This window comes from Oryzias melastigma, linkage group LG24, assembly GCF_002922805.2.
Source record: "Oryzias melastigma strain HK-1 linkage group LG24, ASM292280v2, whole genome shotgun sequence".
Taxonomy (NCBI): domain Eukaryota; kingdom Metazoa; phylum Chordata; class Actinopteri; order Beloniformes; family Adrianichthyidae; genus Oryzias; species Oryzias melastigma.
Genome location: NC_050535.1, coordinates 10,246,771 through 10,267,431, shown reverse-complemented (window position 1 = coordinate 10,267,431; position 20,661 = coordinate 10,246,771). Strand labels below are relative to the sequence as shown.

General features: G+C 38.4%; 1 protein-coding gene and 1 long non-coding RNA gene across 3 annotated transcripts in view; one reads left to right on the top strand and one right to left on the bottom strand.

The window, feature by feature from the left end:
- The window catches only part of mdga2a (MAM domain containing glycosylphosphatidylinositol anchor 2a), a 215,292-nt gene that overhangs the window by 154,260 nt on the left and 40,371 nt on the right, over window positions 1-20,661 (bottom strand). The gene's annotated exons all lie outside the window — the stretch shown is intronic.
- On the top strand, window positions 8,299-10,093 carry LOC118598213. The gene is made up of 2 exons (XR_004947326.1): window positions 8,299-8,827; window positions 9,142-10,093. It is a non-coding gene; the product is annotated as an uncharacterized LOC118598213 (long non-coding RNA).

Here is a 20,661-nt window from a genome sequence, read left to right as displayed (position 1 = left end):
TGGACTTCTGGTATTATTTGTTATAATGCAGTTTTATGTCACTTGCTGATCAAAGATGGCTTACTTCAAATGAAAAACCGTCCTGTCTGCAAGCGCCAACGTTTTTGTGCTACGATTTGATGACATTGATTTTAATACAAGTTGGCTATGTTTACTTGATTTTACCATGCATATGAATGTAATGTATTTGCATAAATCTGTGACCCAGTTGGTGGTACCAATGTAGGTTGATTTTCTTCTAGTGCCAATCTATGCTCATAGCAACACAATCAGGAACACTGGAGTTCATTTATAAAAGCTCTCCAACAGCAACTATGACGCAATTGGATTAATAGATTTTGGAACCAATTTATGCATCTAATGATTTAGAATATTTTTTTTTCATAGGATGGTTACAGACTAGTTAGTTACAGCTCTTCATCCAACCACTCTATAGAAATCGTATTGATTACTTGAACATAAGGTCTTTAATTTCCCCTAAAATAACACTTAGAATTCGGTGCACCTTATGTTTGAATTCTGGTTATATTTCCCTGAACTAGAACTCTGTGGTACAGGATGCTCCAAAATCAGTTCAAATGTTTTAATATGACTTTGGTAAACAATAAAGCCTCTCCAATTGATGGGTTGTTGGAGCATTGTGGGTGCTGTAGTCAAGAACTTAGCAAAGTGGTAAGTATGAGAGATGCAACGATTCACTTTCCCCACGATTCAGTTCAAACCTCGATTTTTCGTTTCAGTTTGATATATGACAACAAAAGCTAATAAACAAGTAACAATGAAGAAAAACCTTCAGTTTGGTGTATTTTTTTTAAAAACAACAATGCATAAATCCTTAAAACACATTGGACCCATTTGATTGTTGCAGATAAAAGATGAATACAGTTCACTAGAAAAACTTCCAATCAACACCTTGGGCCAGCCTTGTGGTCCTTGTGGGCGTTCTGGGTATGGTAGTCATACCATGGTATCTTTGATTGATTGATTGAACCAGATAAAAGATCCACTGAGATCAAGATCTCATTTACAATGGTGACATGGCCAAAGAAGTAGCAATTCATGTCATAATGAAAGTCACAATGAGGCGACATCCGTAAGTCCACCTTATTTCTACTAGATTTGGTTTTGCGCTGGCTTTACAGCCACTGAGCCTTCACAAAAACCGGGGAATTCACTTAAGCACCCAATCAAAGCCATTCCTGATTTATATACTGTAAATGTTTGTGAGGGTTTGTTATTGCATCGCCGGACCCATTGGAACCAATTAATGGGCTCTGATGCTAGCGGAAGCCGCCGTTGAAGCACTCATGCAGGTTGGCTTGGACTCTGCAGGAGCCTGAGGAGCTGTGTACAGCCTGCAGATGCCTGAGCGCGCGAGCACAGTGACAGGTTCTGGGCTCACAATCACTACTCTCTCCGATCTCATAAATATTTCATACCTAGACTTTTTACCGCTAAGATCATAGATGACAGTCGTTTGAATAAAGAGACCGTTTCAGATGACAGTTATAAAGGAATCCTGACGATAAGGAAATATGTTACGGAAATTGTAAGTCAGGGAGATGTTTAAAGGAAGACTCTGTAGATGTGTAAATCAGACGGAGGCGTTGGGCGACAATCAGCGGCGCTTTGAGCCGCAGTGTTGAAGCCAAAGCCACGTCTTTGTTTGCGAGCGCTGAGTTATTGCAGCTGTCGCAAATGATGTGGTCCCATTAGAGACGGATTCTGAGGCGAGGCGAAGCCAGACAGACAGCCGCTGCGAGGACAAGATGATAACAAGGTACTCAGTGGAGATGTGAGCGATGGTGTTTGCCCATCACTCTGTGCGAGGAGACTGGGGCAGGAGGAGGAGATGGAGGGGTTAAGATAAAGTTGGAGAAGGGAAGGTGCAGAGAATGGAAAAGAAAAATACTTAAGGTGAAAAAAGGATGGGAACAGATAAGACGAGACAAATGGGGAAGGAGAACAATGAGACCAGGGAACATGAGGGAGTGACTTGGAAGAGTGATCACTGAAGGTTACAGAGGAACTCACAAATTAAAGGAGTGAGTCAAGGAAGTGGGCAAGCCGGTTCCCCAGAGACAGCAGCAATGTCTGATAGCTGGTGCCCTGAAAGATTGGCAGGTTTGTTCACAAAGAGCTGCTGATGGCTCATTCTGTGGATGGCTTCACCTCTGCGCTGAACTGAGCGCGCGGCAGCGTGAACGCACACACAGAGCTGCTCTTTCAGGGCAGCACATGAAAGCAGCAGGAGACTATGTCAATCAAGTTTGATTGTACACCTAGAACATCATTTTAGAGATACATTTTTGGAGATAACGGCTAAAATTATGTCGGCCTTTAAAACAATTATTCTGTATTTCAACAGTTTTGACTTTAAATCTTTTATAGCATTGTTTTACCTCAAAATATCTTTTCAAAAAGCTACAAGGCCTTTTTATGATAATCAATTTCACTAAATCAGTCTCCAGCTTTTTTTGAGCCCCTTGACCAGTTTAAGGTCAAATAATATTATTATCATTTTTATAGCGTGTCCTGTCTAACATCTGAGTAAACAGATATGAGCGGAGAACCTCGTGTGTTTCATAGATCAGCCTGAGCTGCCAAAAGTTGTGGTCATTTTTTTATTTTTTTGCTACCACTTTCCCTAAAGTTTTAAAGGAAAATTTAAAGGAAAACCTGTTTATTGCATGAAAATTGCCCTAAATGTAATCTAGTTTAAATTGATAGTTTATAACAGCCTGTTACACTACATTTATTCTTGATTTATATTACATTTTCTCCTAACTTTTTCCCTAACTTTACCCTTAACGGCCAAAGCCAGAGCTAAAAACCCAACAGCAACACAAAAAAATTACATGATAAAACCATCACAAATACTGGAATTTATCCAAAAAAATAAAAAATGAAAAACAGAATCCACAGTGTTTTATAAGCAGCATCCTCATAACATTAAAGAAGCATATCAAGCAGAGAAGGTTTTGCGTAGGAACAACTTTCACATTAAATCCATATTTTCAGCAAAGACTCCTTATTTTGTTTGTCAAATATAGATTTCTTTTATTTTGAAGTATTTTTGCGGTAACTTTGATAGCTTGGAGGTTTAAGCGGTTCAAGCAGCTGCTTTAAGAAATTAACAAATCCATTCAATACTTAAAACACCTTGACGTATGTCAACAGTGATGTCGGGGAGAAAATCTGGTCGTTTTTCAAAATAAAACTTCCTTCAGAATCAGATAATAAAGAAAATAGAGAAATAATCTAATTTACATATCATTCTTTTCTGCGACCCAATACCAACTGATAACTACATGTTTAGGCCACTAATTACTCATGAGATACTTTTTTTTTTTGGTACTACTTCTGATATGATTCCGGGAAGATTTTCTGTAAATTCTTAATATGAGATACAATGTGCACTTAGGACTGAGGTGTTAAAACTGAACTCAAAACCTAAATGTATAGAAATATCGGATCTCACCAATCAATGAGAACAAGTGCATTAATCTCCAGCATTAAGCCCTTTTCTATTTTCTTCTATTGATCAAAAACTTGAGGAAATCGACGTTCTAAATGTTTGGTGTCATTTTCCTTTCTGTGTGACAAGCTACGTTTAGATGATTAAAAATAGCTGCGTTCAAGAACACACTCAAGCTCTGTAAAAAACACTCATCACAAAACTACCATGAATGTTCAGATCCGGTGCTTTAAGTCAGACATTACCGCTAATTTCTGTCTTTCTGTCTCTGGAGACGAGTACTTTTGAAAAATATATCAATTCAACAAAAATAACTCAGAAAAAATAAACCCATGTAAGTACTATTGCTAATGGTCATAATGGATTCTTTTTTTTTTTTTTCCTGTACAGCATATAAAAGTATCAGAAGTTTTGTACAGGAGACTCAGCATGGAGGAGATTGATTGACGAGGTCAACATCCAATCAGGATTCAGAACACATTGTGCTGTTTTAACAAAATAATTACATTTGTCACTGTATCATGAGACTGCAATATAGTGAAGGACCACCATGATTATAACATGAGTGAGGTGGAACACCAAGGACCTCAGTGCAGGAAGGTTAGTTTCCACAAAATGCTTTCATGAACTAAACACACGAACCAAGACACACAGGAAACAAACAAAATGATCTGACACCAGTGACACCATGAGGGCCACCTGTTCCTGCAACACAAATCTGACAGCTAATGGCTGTACAGCAAATTTTTTAGACTAAATGGATCCAGGCACGTCTGGGACCAGGAACGCTCTCAGACCCATCTTTGGAGGTGGTCACTATTAGCTTCCAATCAGACTGAGCTCCCTCAGCGAAACAACTGGACCAAACGCCCACAGTACCCAGGCATTATGGGATGTAAACAGAGTAGGAACGGTGCAACAATGAGACACAGTAACTTATTGAAATGTGATGAATGCAGGCTGAGTAAAATAACTTTTAACGTGATGCATGTACGTCTTAAACACTTATCAGTGTATTCTCAAAGCCGTCGGCTCTTCAGTAACAGCTTTCAGCCACCTTCACCGTACCAGAGAAGCAGTAAAAAGTGTGGAACCTGACGTTGATACAAACTTAGTGAACTATCCCGACAAGGATTGGAAAGCTTAGGACTTCCATTATTCTTTCTCTCGTTTTGTCCCAACCTCATAATTCCTGAAGAGATTTTTAGTCATTAGTGGTTTAAAACAGTTGAAAGACAGTGTGAATACAGACCAAACGCAAATTTCAGGACTCAATCTAGACCAGATTGAGCCGACTTGTTCCAGGCCAACGGACTTTTCCAGTTTGAATACATACTTAATCACAACTCCTCTTTCGGGGCGACCATGTTGAAGCAGTAGGGCTGATCAGAAGACTGCAGGTTCAATATCCCACCCGTGTCTCGAAGTGTCCTTGGGCAAGACACTGATACCCCCCTCCAATGGTTGGTGCCAGTGTTCCGCAGTGTGTGCGAATGAGTCTGGGACTATAAAGCACTTTGGGCCTTCGAGGCAGATAGAAAAGTGCTATACAAGTATACGCCAGTTACCATTTTGGATACGAGCTGCCAGCGGTTAAAAGGGAGTATAAGTGTGTAAAGGGGTATGCGGGTAACCCCCACAAAATATCAAGGTCGTGGATCGTGTATTAGGCTTTCAAATACTTCACGATACACTTACCACACGGTTGACAATGGTACGTTTCATTTTCATGACATACCTTGACTGCAAGACACAACTGTGCTCTACCCTCTATAGGCCCAGACAACCCAAAACCCTGCAGCACCCATACAGTTTACGTGACTAAACCATTACCTGCATGTAAGATGTAAAGTCTAAAAAGTATCCATTCTGCCACCGTAAATGTAACCTGTAAATGTATTGAGTCTTATATCAACAAAGTTTTAGTTATGTCACAGTTATATGTCTAAATGACTATATATATATCTAGATAACAGTAAAAGTCCTTCAATATCTAGTACAGATAAAGTCTGATGATCTTCAGCAGCAAAGAGTTCCATTGGGTTTTTTTTTCTCTTTTCCCTGCAGTCAATCGCTGGTATCGAACATCCGGCTGAGGTCCACAGCCGACCTGAGCTTCATTAGGCTTTAATTAAACAAATCACTGGTGCACCATTCCACCGCCTCAAAATGTGCAAGCATGGCGCTGCTCCCTATAGGTCGAACATTTACTTTTGAAACGTATCGAACGCTCCCGGAGTTCCGGCGCTGGCAAACACCACTAATGAGTGAAAAACATGTTGTGCTTTTATTTTATTAAATGTTTCTTTATTCTTTGTTTACAGCCTAACGTTCCTGGGAGGACTCACTATCCCAGCAGAGAGTAAATATATATATATATATATATCCAGGATACTTTTAGATGTGGATGTTGTGCAATTAAAAGTGTAATGAAGGCAGACGCATGTTTGCTTTTGCTTTTAGGATCTTTGAAGGCGCGCGACAAACAAACAAGCCATCCTCACTTCAGCAGGCAAAGGTCGAATCCTCCGGCGGCTCCGGAAAAATGTTATTTCTGTCAGATTAGCTGCTTTGGTGGTTTTGTCGGCTGTGCTCGCTGATGATTTTTTTTTTTTTCCTTTTGGCCTCCGCGTGCTCCCATCATTTTGCTGCAAACTGTTGGAAAAGGGAATTTATTCTCGTTGACTGAACAGGTTACAGAGAATCCCTTAGCCTAAAGCTCACAAAGGGGCGTGGCGTCAGCGGGAAGGTCGAACACAGAGAGAACATCCTAGAACACAACTCTCTTTTTGTGGCAAAGAAAACTTCTAAAAGTAACTCCAAAAATAAATAAATGTCATCTTTTCTTCATCTGTAGTTCTGTTTTGCAAATCCAAATAGGTAAAAATCTATTTTTTTTTCTCAAATTACTGATCAAAACAGCACTGATGTTTCAGAGTTCCTAAAATGATTTGAATTTCATCCATTTAATATCAATTATTTTTCCAATCGGAAATTAAAGTTTTATTGATAATGTTTGGACATAAAAAAAACAGTATTTGCATAATTTTTGTTTTATTTTGAAGGAAAAAAAACAGATTAATTCTTTATTATAACTTACAAAAAGACCCTGGTAACGCTTTATAATAAGATTTCATTACAAGCTTTATTAACACATTAACAAACATTAATAATGTGTTTAAAGGATGTTTATAAGATATTTATTTATTTATTTATTTATTATTATTATTATTTACAATAAGCCAAATAAGGTTTATTAACATACTTACCAAGATTCATTAACATGTAAAGTGAGACCGTTGTCTGTAAAGGCTATATTAATAAAGTGCTTACAAACGTAACAAATGTATTAAATATCTTTGTCAACATTATACTGAGTGTTTTGCAAGACCTCGTCTAAAGTGTTAAGAAAGCCCTTTTCCCGAAAGGAAATTTTATTTTAAAGAAATGAACTTTGTGTTTAAATAAATAGATAAATAATTCAGTTAAATCTTTTTTTGATCATTTTTTTATTTTTGAATCACTGATACTGCAAATGGAAAAACCTTTATGTTCATAAGGTTAACAATTTTAAAATAACATTCTTAAATCACTCAAAATAATCTAAAGAAAAGCAAATTTGATAATATTTGCCTATTTTCCTAAGCAATGACCTAAAATGATTAACCTAAAATGCTGATGATAACTTGATTGTATTATGAAATCTAAATGTTTTTTGTTGTATTTTTTAAGATGTGTAAAGTCTATATTTGTGAATGTATAAAATTGTATCATTGTATTTTTATTAAAGTTTTATTAGGTAGAGGCTTTAATATAAGCCCACGTGAGGTTTTTTTTCCTCCTCCTGCACCTATACTTTTTTATATATATTTTTATACCTGTTTTTTTTTTGCAATATCTTGTATAAGTGCAAATAAATATATATCGTTTTTCTAAGTTCTGAAGCTTTGTTTATTGGTGATTTATTAAAAAAAGTTTCTATTTGCCCAAACTCTGAACTGTATTTCTACCACATTTTCCTAACAATATTGATTTATTAACAGATTATTATTATTCCATTATATTATTCCAGATTATGAATATTTAGCATGTTGAAAAGCATGTAAAGCCCTGCAACGCCAGGCAGATAGAAAGCACAGCTGACGACCTTGAAACACAGAAACAAGAAAGCAGTCTCTCTTATTGCATCAGAAATATAAAAAAAGACGCAACACCAGATGAGGATTAAAGGTTTAGGCTTAATCCTTTTGGTTTATGTTATGTGCTAAGATTATGGCAGAAATACCACTTAAACATCACACATCGTCTCTGAACAGATATTTGGAAACACACCGGAGAAACTGATGTAAAGGTGCACAGGAAGAATGACGGAAGTCAGAGTTTAGGGTAAAACCCAAATAATTAAATTATGAGAGAAAACAAAAACACAAGGACGACTAAAACCAGAGTACTTCATTTGATTGGAACCGGAAATACGTCATTTTCTTTGAGTGAAGCTTTTACTCTGGTCATTCAGAGACCAGAAAGCCCTTAGTAAGACTTCTGGGACCCCATACTCACAAAGCTCCTTCCACAAGTTGTTTTTTTTTTTTTTTTTTTTTCATTAAATTAAAACTGTATTGATGGTTTACTCAACTTAAACATTTAATTTGATGAAAACTTATATTTTTAAGTGTAAAAGATTTCAGAGCTTTAGTTATTTGATCCAATGTCTCACTTTTTAGTGTATAAAAAGTCTGAAGATGCTGTTCTCCACTTCTATGCAGATGATATTGTTGTTTTGCTTGACACACATTTTCTCTGGTTATTAATCCTCACCTTGTTTTTGATCTTTTTCCTTAAAAGCTCTTCTAAAATGATTACAGCATTACAGATTTTTTGGGGTATACTAGTATCTGGATATTTTCAGGAGAAAGTTCTGTCACTGCATCTTTTTCTCTTTTGCCTTTGAAAAGCACCTGACAGCAACACGTCTGCATTATTATAATGTCACAGTGGAGGAGTTGCGTTTCGGAAGGCATCACACCTCTGGTCATGGTGGTTGCTGGTGCCAAGGCATGAAGTAATGATAAATAATGGAGTGGCTCAAAGTGAAATGCCACAGTGCGGCATAAAGGGTGGTGGCAAAGTGTGATTTAACGTGCTAATTGTCCTTTCACATGGTCCTTCAGCCTTCACACAGAGGTGCACGACACTTTACGCTATTGTTGCTGTGTGGTAACCATGGCAACCGGGCCTGAACAAGGCCGTTGTCAAAAGCTGACAGCTTTCTCGGTTTCTACGAGGGAGGAAATGTTGAGCCCGGTGACAGCTCAGATGAAGGAAGTAGACGTCCTGTTCTGCAGAGAGGTAAAAAAAATGGAGCTTTTTGTTTCAAGCAGTGGAGGAGGTGATTTCACCACACTGTTATAAAGCCCGGCCCAGGAAAACCATGCATCACGGCGAGGCAACATCCAGAGTCCAAAGCTGTGATTGATCGCTTCACACCCCACTTTAATTTGAAGTCAATGGCGTCTATAGATTCATGTCAAAGCCAAGCGTCGTGTAATTTCTCCTCACCGGCCAGGATCTTGGCTTCTCAAACGGAGGAGAACTTCAGCCCGATCCATTGGGGAAGAGAGCAGACACACAATCACTCACAGTTGGTTTTTTTTTTCTTCCAGGGAGGGGTGACAAAAGTGTGAGGGCTTCACAGGTGATTGGTGTAGAAGATGTACTACAGCTTGAACAAGAGGACAAGGCAAACACGACTGAAGGAAAATCAATGTTGTTGACTGGATTGTGGAGTGCATTGTTTTATTATGCAGTTTACAGTTGTGGATCGCCTCCTGGTGAAGCTGAACCGAAGATTAATCAACTGTTCTCCTCTAAGATCCTAGGAGATGTGATTTGTGTGTTTGCTACAATTGCTCCTTCAATTGGCAGTCTGGACTAATCCGGCACACTCAGAGTTTAAGGAAAACCCAAAAGTATTTGAAGTTGCAGTAACTCGAATGACCACTAGAGGCTGTTTCAGAAAAATACATATACTCCAATGTTAAGCTACGTTCACACCAGCCTCAGCAAGGCTTGTTCAAGCAAGCACTTCCAATGAAAAGTCAATGTAAACATACTGTATGTGCATTTCGAGCTTTTCCGTTAAAAATTCTCACATTTATACGTAGCTATGCACATTTCTAAGTCAGTTTTAAGTACAAAACGCATGGAACGGGCGCTAAAACTTAGATCAGGTCAAACTTTGAACAATCAGGGACTCGGATTTGGTTGTGACGTATGAATGGCGTCCCTTTTAATTTGTGGAAGTGCCAACCATGTGAAAATAGATCCTGAAACAAAAATAATTGTTGCAGTTTGTGCTTGTCTGGAATTATATTTCACAAAGTCTGTCATAAATCGGAATAGGACTTTGAGGAAAAAGCCTGAAGCAAGATCGGGGGATTTGAACTACTTCGACATTTCGCACCAAGTCTTTTTCAACTGTTGACGGCGGACACACGCTACTATTAAGGCAATAGTTTAGTGTGAATAACGGGGGCTAAATAAGCGTTGTTAAGGACCCACATTTGGACGACGCAACATAAAAAATGTTAAACTTAGATTAAAAAATAAAAAAAATGTTTGAAAAGCCTGGATTCAAAAATGTTTCTAATATAAATACTATCTCAGCAAACATTTTTTAACTAAAATCTCAAATCTGTCCATGATTCATTTTTTTTTTTTTAGGTGGGTGGAGTCAACACAACTCTCATTTGCCCAATGTAAACTGCCATTTTTAGAAAGTTTTTTTTTTCTTTTAAATGTCTTTATTCAAGAACAACCATTTTTGGAAAGTCGATGAGGTGATTGGAGCAAACTCTTGCCAAGATGTACAACCCAATCACTGCTTAATTTAGGTAATCAAAGTCTAATGTAAAGTCTTGTGTATCCATCGATATCGACTGAACTAATGACTGATATTGAGAGTCATGTTAAGTCTATATAATTTTTCATAATTTGAGGAGCTTTGCAACTCAGAAAAATTCTTACTTTGATGTGCCTGAAGAGAAAAAATAATTACTAAAAACTGTAATTTCAGAAAATATATACATCTATGACAGGAAGAAAACATTCAATATAATTTAGTTTGGAGAAATATCAATTGTATAGACATTACATAGTGTCTCAGTCGTATCCTGACATTATGGTTTGTTCAAGAGTATTCATTTTCTGGACAACAGTCAATTTAAGTCTTAAGATCATCAAAAAAAAAAAAAAAAGCATCTGTGTGTCACAGTTTCTTTAGATATTCTAAAACGAGAAACCAAACATTAACATGACCATTTTAGCTTTTGCTTGAGGAAAAAATATTTAAATATATTCAACACAAAATGTATTCTAGTATACTATGAGAATCTAATATATGTTCTTAAATACTGTTATTACACATTATTACTACAGAGTTACATAAAATATATAATAACAAAAATCGTGGTGTGTTCCTGTAAGAACCTGTGACCTTTCCTCCTGCATTCATTAAACATGAGTGTGTTTTTCTGTAGGCCAACGCAGCGGCCCACAAGTCTACAGGGAGCAAGTCGCCCAAAGCAGTAAGAGAAGGATCCACACTTTAGGTTAAAGGTCAATTCAGCAAGTATACACACACAAACACCAGGGACATACACCAGACCACAAACTAGCACACACACATGGAGCCAGCCACACAGTCCCACACATTGAAATGTGCAGGACAGTCATGCAGCCGTGCAAACCAACCTCTGGAGATAAACCTTCCATCTTATTCTCTCCAATATTTGATTTATTGGTGGTTTGTTTAGATTTAATGGTTTCATTTTTTTTTTTTTTTTGGTTTGAGAAAATTCAAATATTTTTATTAAATAAACGTGAATAAAAGAAGAAGAGAAAATAAAGGAAATATTTTTTTGCATTACTTTCAACTTGTTTTCTATGCATTTCTATAAAACCTTAAGGACAGAACAGATAAAAGCTGTAATACAAACTGAACAGGTCTATGGAAACATGGTCAGAGAATAAAACACCTTTACAGTACATGGAGCAGGAGGGTTTGAAAAGTGTTTTTTGAAAAAGGGTTTTGAATATGTTTTTGAACAATTTTCTAGTGGACATTTATTCCATTGGAGAACTAAGGGACCCTGAACCAGGGCAGGTGGAGTAGAAAGAGCAGTGGAAGGAAGGCTTGTCAGACGTTTTGGACAGATTCACTTGTTTGGTTCACATCTTAGTTGCCATTTTATGCTTGCGGTTTGCTTTGGACTTTATGCTACATTTTTTAGAGCAACCATTTTCAATAAAAAGTCTATGTAAACGTATATATATATGTGCGTTTTAGGCTTTCTTAACTCAAAACTCTCATGTTCACGCATCACCACTTAAGTTTATAGATCAGTTTACGTACTAAACATGCCGCCACTAAATATGGGACAAAAGTTCAACCAGTTGAACTTTGACCAACTTTGACTTGGATTTAATAGTGCTACAAATTCTTATTCCCAAGTCGTCACATATTGACACAAGGTTAAAGACCCTTCTGCACTGAAAATTGGCGAGTCAAAAATTGTCTCCAACTCGTCATTTTTGTTGGGTTGGCTGCTCCAATTAAATCAGAGCTCCCCAACCTTCAGGCCTCAATCCGGTACCCAAACCCTAACCTTAACCTTGTACTGGAGCCGCAGAGTACCGAACAATACCAGAACCACGTGTCCGGTACCACACACGTCCACTACCGGACGTGGTACCAGTTTGCAGACCTGGTTAGGGTACCGGTATCAGCTGGGTCCCGAGGACCGGTCCGCGTCCGATACCGCATCAGAGAAAATGCCCAGATCCCTGATTTAATTGGAACAGCCAGCATGTCGAAAAACGACAAGTTTGGAAACCCAAAATGTCAAAAACATGGTTAAAGGGTCCTGAGATGAAAATCTGTTTTACTTGTCCTTAATCTTAAAGTTATTGCAATTCATCTTCATGATAAACAACTAAAGATCAGATATGCTCACAAGTCCTGTTCTGAATGTTAGTCTCAAGTCTTAAAATGTACAGTTACAAAAATAGAATCCATCATCACAAGTTGTTATTAAACTACTACTAAACATCTCGTCTGGACACAATAACAGGAAGTTGATGTTTCTGCCATTCTAATGCAAAAGATTTGTTAATGGAGGTCTTATTTTTGGACTTACAGCTATGATCTGCAGGGGGAAAAAAATAAAAAATAATGAACGAATGTTTGTAAGTCCCAGACCTCCAGTTCCAAGTCTTTCAGGTTGAGCCTCAAATCCGTGAGGTTGAATCTCAAGTCAAGTCTTAAACTCAAGTTTTTGAGGTTGAGTCTCAGGTTGAGCCTTAAGTCCGTGAGGTTGAGTCTCAAGCCAAGTCTGAAGGTACTTGCATACAGGGTGTGTCGACTCACATTTAAGCGGCCACTTCCACCAGAATTTTGGGCTTCTGTGTCTATGCAAATGTCTAAGTCTATTCGCGGTCTCTACATACAATTAGGCCGTTCACTAACCGCATGCTGAAAGTTTAACCGGTTGAACTTTTCATGCTCAATCGTGGTACTGTGACCAATTGTGCACTTGGATTTCGTGCTTGTAAAACATGGAAGTACCAACGTTGTAAACACGATCACGAAGGAAAAAATAATTTCTATGACACCAAGATGGACATTTATAGGAACAGAGCTGTGAAAACGAAAAGCTGGCACAAGATTTACAGGGATCTCACCACTGTGATTATGTGGACCGAGCCTTACCTATAGTAAATGGTGGATGAGCGCTAATAAACATTAAAAACACAAAAGAAGAAGAATCCTCCACCTGCCTCTACCCGCATGTCAGGTGTAAACACCACCTGCTGAATGCGTAGTCATGAAACAGCGAACAGCACATTCTTGAAGGAACCACACAAGACTGGTGTGAATGCGGCATCAGTGCCAAGTCCTTGAGATCAAGTCTCAAGTCAGATTTCAAGGACTTGAGGTTGAGTCTCAAGTTGAGTTTCAAGTCCTTCAGGTCTAGTTTTTAGTCTTTGTGTGAGACTTAAGTGCAACTATAGTCCGAAAATGAAAATCCAGATGGATGTCTCTGGTGATGACGGCTAAAAAAAGTAAATGATTTAACCCTGACTATTACTTACATCCCTACTGCTCTTCACTGGCCAATTCTCATCATTGGTGCACCAGTGGATTCATTTACACACCAAAACAGCCTGTTGTAATATGTTCTCTTTTCATCAGTTCGTTTATTCATCAACCAGTAAAGATATTTATATAACCGGGATTCAACCTTTTCAATATGTTCCTACATGTTATCATTGCTTCGTAGAATATGTATAGTTTAAGATTTGCTTTCATAATTGCACCATTTATTAATGTCCTTAACTATCACAAGGTCTCAAATGAAAGAGAAAATAAGTACACTGACAAAAGAATACTTCTGAACATGAAGAGTTTTCCTTTTACAGACAAAAAAATATCTATTAAACTGTTTCTATTCAGTCATTCTCATGTATTCTTTTGAATTTTTTGCATTCGAAGAGCACGCTTTTATTAGCGAGAGGACAAATTCTATTGTCTGCAAACAAACACAGCGTCATTTCAGTTAGCCTCCAGCAAACTGAACAACATGGGAGGAGAAAGTGTATGTTTTGTTCATTTCATGCTCACTAAACCCTGATTTTCTGAAACTGTACCATGGACACACACCCACACACACACATGAATCTGTACATTTTCAACCACTCTGTCTGCAGCGCACACTCATGTTTTTGGATGCAGCTCATTTCACACTGCGACCGAGATAAACGCATCGGCCCGGACCATCCATCCAGAAAACACAAAGACTGCATCAGTGTCTGGGCGCGGGGTGTTCCGGTTCAAAGAGAAGCCTGCTTCTTCTATATGGTATGCATGGGATGTTCTGAGGAGGCTGAACATCTAAAGCCAACAGCAAAGAGCAGAGCTGGTTCTGAAATTGATCAATTCAGAAGCCTGTTTTGGAAATGTGTTTCTGATTTGGGAGCTTAGGTAGCATGAAATATTAAAAATAGGTGGAAAAAAAATTGTTTCCAACACTGACTGTAAAAGAGAACTGGACCTAGTTAGGGTGATGTCAAAAAAAAAAAAAAAAGCTTGCTTCTGGTTCCAACAAATGAAGTTAATTCAGTCGCCATTTTTCAGCAACACTGACGTTGCCATGTTGGAGCCAGACGTCAATTAGCAGTGGTTGGTCCAAGTCAGTCTGAGTTCCTGTGGCATCTATTGCCGCCAACCAGGAGTCAGCTTGTTGGAAGGCAACAGATTGGTGACCCATTCAGGGTGTACCCAACAGTACTTGGAATAGGCTCCAGCAACCCCATGACTCCAAAAGCAATTCCGAGAGTTTTAAAATCGATGGATGGAACTACTGATGTTAACAATGAACTCAAAGCTAATAAAATGATGGCCAAGACATCAGTGACACCATTTAGCTGCACAATTTTTATGTTTTGTTACAACTCATTAAGAGTCTTGGTTTAGAAACAGAAAAGACCTGATAATCACCTGTATGGGGGGCGGGGTTTTCTGGACATGAAGAAAAATGGTAGATCTCAAGGACCAGAGTTGGGCCACTCCAGAGATTAGTCTGTGCAAATTACAGCTGTTGGATGCAGGGTCGATTTTTGCAGTAGACTTAAGACAGAGGAGGTGATGATTCACTCACCAAGAGTCATCATCACAGCCAATCAAGTAGTTAAAAAAAGACTCAGCAACGATAAAGAGATGTTTAAATTGACTTAATAAACCAACTTACAGGATTAGAAATTTGCTTCTCAGTGAGACGCCTCATTAAACTGACAAAAAAAAGAAAAAGAAAAATTACACTCTGTCTCTTCTGCTGCAGCCGACAGTCACATACTGTGACAAGCAGAGGCACTGAAAAGTAGAAAGATACAGTGCCAAGGGGAATAGTTGAGTTAGGAAAAAACCTTGAAGCCGGGACTCATGGGAAGCTGCAGTTAAAGTATGAATGTTGGTTCTGCTTTTTCATTTCTGGGTTCTTTGATTTGTTATCTTCGACTCGTGTTTGCTTGATGTTTCTTCTGTATTGGTTGTATCTGCGAGGTTTTGTATGCAATTCAGTTTAATATTTGGCTTGCTATTCTGCTTTACTCTAAACTGAACATTTATTTCAACCTGTTTCTGTTCCACCCATCGTATGTATGTTTGGGGACACAGGGATGTCTACCATTTCGTGGTGGGGTGAAAGTCAGGTACACACTGGACAGTTTAACAGTCCATTGCAACTTTTCTGTTGTGAAACTCTAATGTTAAGATGAATAGCCAGATGAATAGAACTCTATTGAATTAGTTTTATTGAGAGCCAAGTCTATCCAATGAGTCTATTGAAGAGTTCTTCCTAATCTTTGATGTAGAAACACTTTTTCAGGGATTCCACCAAAAGTCTCTTTCATGGAACGATAGTTAGTATAATATAAGGACAATCTGGTTTGCTTAAAATGATCTGGACTGAATGTGGTAGGGTGTGTCCTTCTAACAAATTCCCTTCTGATTGGTGAGAGTGGTTACCATAGAAACGGTAGCAACTTGACCCTGTTTAACATTCCAACATGGCGGTGTCGTGAAAAAAAAGAGCTTGATGGCATTGGAACTGGAAGCAAGACATTTTCATTGGATGACATTACACTTATTAGGTCCAGTTCTGATATGAAGTCAAAGGTCCATCCTCCTAACATATTATTGCTTTTTTTCTGTCCGACGGATTACTTCTAGATTGTGTACATGTGTATGTTGGGGAGTACCTCCACAAATTGTCTTCCCCTATCTATGTATGGCTCCATGCCTCAGGCTTGACAATGTTTTTTAATGAAAGCAGATATTCCTGAAACATGAAAATCCTCTGTGCTCACTTGGATTACCTACATGACAAATGAAGAGAAACAAGAACATTTTTTTTTCTGAAAGTGTTCCCCTCCTCCTGACTGATGTTAATGCCTACATGCAGCTGTAAAATGATCATTCTGTGGGTGTAAGGGCCTGGGATCAGCAGAAAGAAAAAACGTGAGAAGAGCATAATAAAGATGATCCAGAAGCTCCCATGAGGAAACCATAGAGGTGACAGAAGAGATTGCAGTCAGCTACTGTCTTCTTGTCACACCCTGACAGGCCAATTATCCCACAGAGCAAGCCGAACCTGGCTATCTTCAGCTGATTAGAGAAACTAAAGAACAGCATGCTGTAGTGTCAAACAGCTGTCAGAAGCTATATGCTGTACGCAGATCTTTGCGGCTTGCACTGCTCGAGACAAAAGTTCAACTCCAAATGCCACCAACAAATTACCAGATGAGATCGCCGAGGCTGGAGCAGCTTGCAGTATACCTTCAACCTTCTTGCACGCTACGCAAACCCAATGGATTGAGTGCGGTGGCGGCAGCCTGCCACCAAGTCAAAACAATCTAAACTAATGTCGTTTTTTCTCGAGCAATCTAATAAACCTGGAGTCATTTTTCCCTCTTCTCTGCCTTCGTTCCACATATCCTCAAGGAAGCGCAATGATTCATCCGAGTGGCGGCTTTCGGTGTGCACTGAGCGAAAGGCACCTTGGGGAATTTTATGACCCGTGACGAAGCGTCCAGGATCATTTTGGATGTATGTATGTGTCACTGAATATTAATAATGGCCTTTTGTCTCACGAAAGTGCCAGCACACCTTCACAGGAGATAATTTAATCTTCCCCCTGCTAGGCCGCCTCGACACTCTGCCGTAATACTTTCCCTTCGAATGGCAGTCTGAGGAGCCATCGCTTACATTGTGCCGCTTGGCTTTCAGAAGATAAAGAGAAGAAACAGGAAATGATGCCGTAAGTAAAGCAAGGCTCTGGGTGGAAATAAGCCCCAGAGTGTGAATACCGCTGAGGCAGATATACACAGAGGTGATGGAGAAACCTCTTTTCTTCTCTCTGTGTCTGTAAATTGAACGGTCATGCAGTGTTTCCACAGGGAGTTCTTTACCTCTTCCAGGTCTCACGTGGAGCCCCTTAATTGTCCCTCGTTACAGATCTGCAATCCCGTTTTCTCGATTCATGCACGTAAAGCCCAGAAAGAGCAGTGAGAAAGAGGCACGGTGCTTTAAGTGAGCCTTGTGCGCCCTTTTATCCTTTTTAAAAGCTCACACCCTGCAGTGAAGTCAAAAATGAGCCACGCTTTGTTGGATCCTGGTCTTGTTTATATGGGACGGCATGAAAAGCCATTCAAAGCAGTAACTGAGTGACTTCTTAGCATCCTGCCAGGGTGATCTCAGACACGGTTCTCAATAAATACCACCTCTCAAGAACTACACGAAAACCTGTGACTAGGTGTGCTTGCAAGTACAATATTTTTAAATGTTTATATTAACTCTTAGCAGTCTCTGCACTCACTGATGCGTAAGATACTCATTTAAGCTTTTTACAATGACGTGGGAGTGACATTGGCTCTCCATTAGCATAGTTTAAGTTTTAAAAAATAAAGTTTTGGTTTAACCCTTTGACACCAGAGATGTTACTGTCAACATCTAAATAACACATGTTCTTTGACACAACATAACTGTCTGGCTGTATATGCAATCAAAGTAAATCAGTGTCTTTATAATAATTATGTAAATCAGGGGTCTCAAACTGGCGCCCCGTGGGCCATTTGCAGCCCCCAAGTCGATATTTTGCGGCCCCACCGCCTTAATATGAAATTCAATTACTACTACGCAATATCTTTTGCATGTCCATGCATCTTTTATGATAGCTTTGTATTTGCTTTGTGATGTTTCAGCTTACTATAAGCTTAAAACTTTCCATTTGCTTTTGTCGTTGGATCTGATTGTCAGAAGTACTTGGCAACAGTTGCTAGCGTTGTAGCTCCTGTTGTTTTACAGGACACACAGAAGATATTACTTAGTAGTTAATAGACATGAACAAATGTTCAATAAACTTGCTCAGTAGACATAGAGAATGGACCAAAGATCAAACAGTGAACATATTTTTGGCACAAATACAAACCCCATACGGCCCTGACTCTGCCTTCAGTAGGTAAATTGATTTTGAGAATCCTGATGTAAATGGTTGAAGAGTTACGGTAGTCGAAAGAATATCAACACTGGAGCTAAAGCTCAGATGTTAAAGAGTTAAGACAAACACAACAAATGTTATGATTAAGGGTTTAATGATAATCAATGAATAGATTTTTATCGCTACAATCCAACTAGATCCATCTATATGAGGCAACTTAGTGATCGAATTGACCCATTCAACTATAAAATCATATGCTTACTTTTTATTAGGAAATGACACAAATCTGCTGTATTAGTTTGTGAATTTTCAAGTCAACTTTCTAAATAAATTCCTTTTTTTTTTTTTTTAATTGAGCTTTTATACGGTCCTGGATCTAAACAGACTCCATTTCTCCAAAGAAAAGAAAACCCTAGAAGACTACAAGAGTTCCCAGCCCCTCAGGTTCCTCACGTTCTTAGGAAGAAGTGTTGGGACCACACTCCTGGTGCCAAGGGACTTAACAGCCTCACGTAGGTCACCAGGAGGTCACAGGTGACTTTGTTTCAATAAATTCCAGAACTACGCATGTGCAAGAAGGATCATCCAGGTCTTGAAGCACCCCCTCTAGCGGTCAGGAGGGATGAAATTGAACTATTAGCATAAACTGACTTGGGTGTGATTCAAGTGTGAAAAGGTTCCTAAAAGCTTAATAAGAAACAAAGCCTTAGTAGGAGATGGAGTCCTCAGAGCTCACATTTCTATAGATTTTTGCATCACAAACATCAATTGAAATCCAGATCAAGTGCTTCCAGACACCTGTGTTTAAATGTTTTTGCACTTTGTTGTCAAATTAACAGTAGTTAGCCTCTTCAAAGGCATCTGGCACAAACATCATCTAACACACTTTAAGTACTGTAAACAGGTTCACAGGCATTTCCTTTGAAATGAAATATTCACACCACATCAATTAAACAGACCGCTTTTAACCACCATGTCGCTGATGATGCAAACGCATCAAGAGTTTAAGCTGAAAGAGGAAACCTGTTAAAAGTTCATCAGCTTCGTATTCCTGCAGAGGAAGACCTGCATCAGCGGGAAACAAATGCCAACTTGGATTGAAATGCAACAAAAACACAAAGCTTGATCTCCTGAGCGTTATGAGAGCACTTTGATTTTAATACGCTCTGATGGCTTCAAAGTTCAACAGGAGTAGCAAACATTTTGCTGTATGTGGTTTATTACAGCTCCTCGTGGAAAAAAAAGAGCCCATTCCAGCTTTTGTGGCTAGAAACCATTTGAGTAAAGGTGTCAGTTTCTCGTATTCTCTTTTTCTAAGTAGATGAGACAAAAAAGCTTTTATGTTATTTTTGTTTTAAAAAAAAATTATTTCAAACTAATATTATGATGATACCATATTTCAAAGATTTGTGGATCATTGAAAGGTTTTTGTTTTTACTCACCTATAGTGAGTCTGTCAAACACTTACATCACTTGTCATGTAGCCGATATTGTAAAGCGGATTGGTCCATAGCAACCATAGAGTTTGTTGTATGTCTGAAGCTGATGAATGTGTACGACTAATTTTGTGAAGCTATACAGCAGAAAAATCTAAAGTTTTCCCTAGCAACCTCTGTTTACAGTGGCTAAGCTTTCTCTAACAACATGACTTGGATATGACTCGGTTCCAGACTGGTTTTGTTACCCGGAATTTAACCAATTAAATTTGCTACTTAGTCAACTTGACAATTTAATCCTATAGTTTTACAGAAATGAATATTTGTGTATGAAAAATTCTGTCTTTTGGTTTAACTTAACAGTCAGATAATGTGATATTACTACATTACCCAGAATGCCAATAGGGGCCAAGAGGCAATCAATTGGTCAGAGGAATTGATGGGAAGGTCTGCATATTTTTTAAGAAAATGTGAGGACATTTAGGTTGACAAAATCGAATACTGTTGATTTTAGAGAAAATGTAAGGAATATACATGCACTTTGTGGCCTAAAAATTCAGTAATCTCAAAATTGACAAAAAAATTATATTAAAAAACATATTAAAAAAAATTTACTACAACGATAAAATAGATTTCCTTGCTATTTTATTGTCCATTTAATATCAAACAGTAAATTCTGAGATGCGTTTTTAAT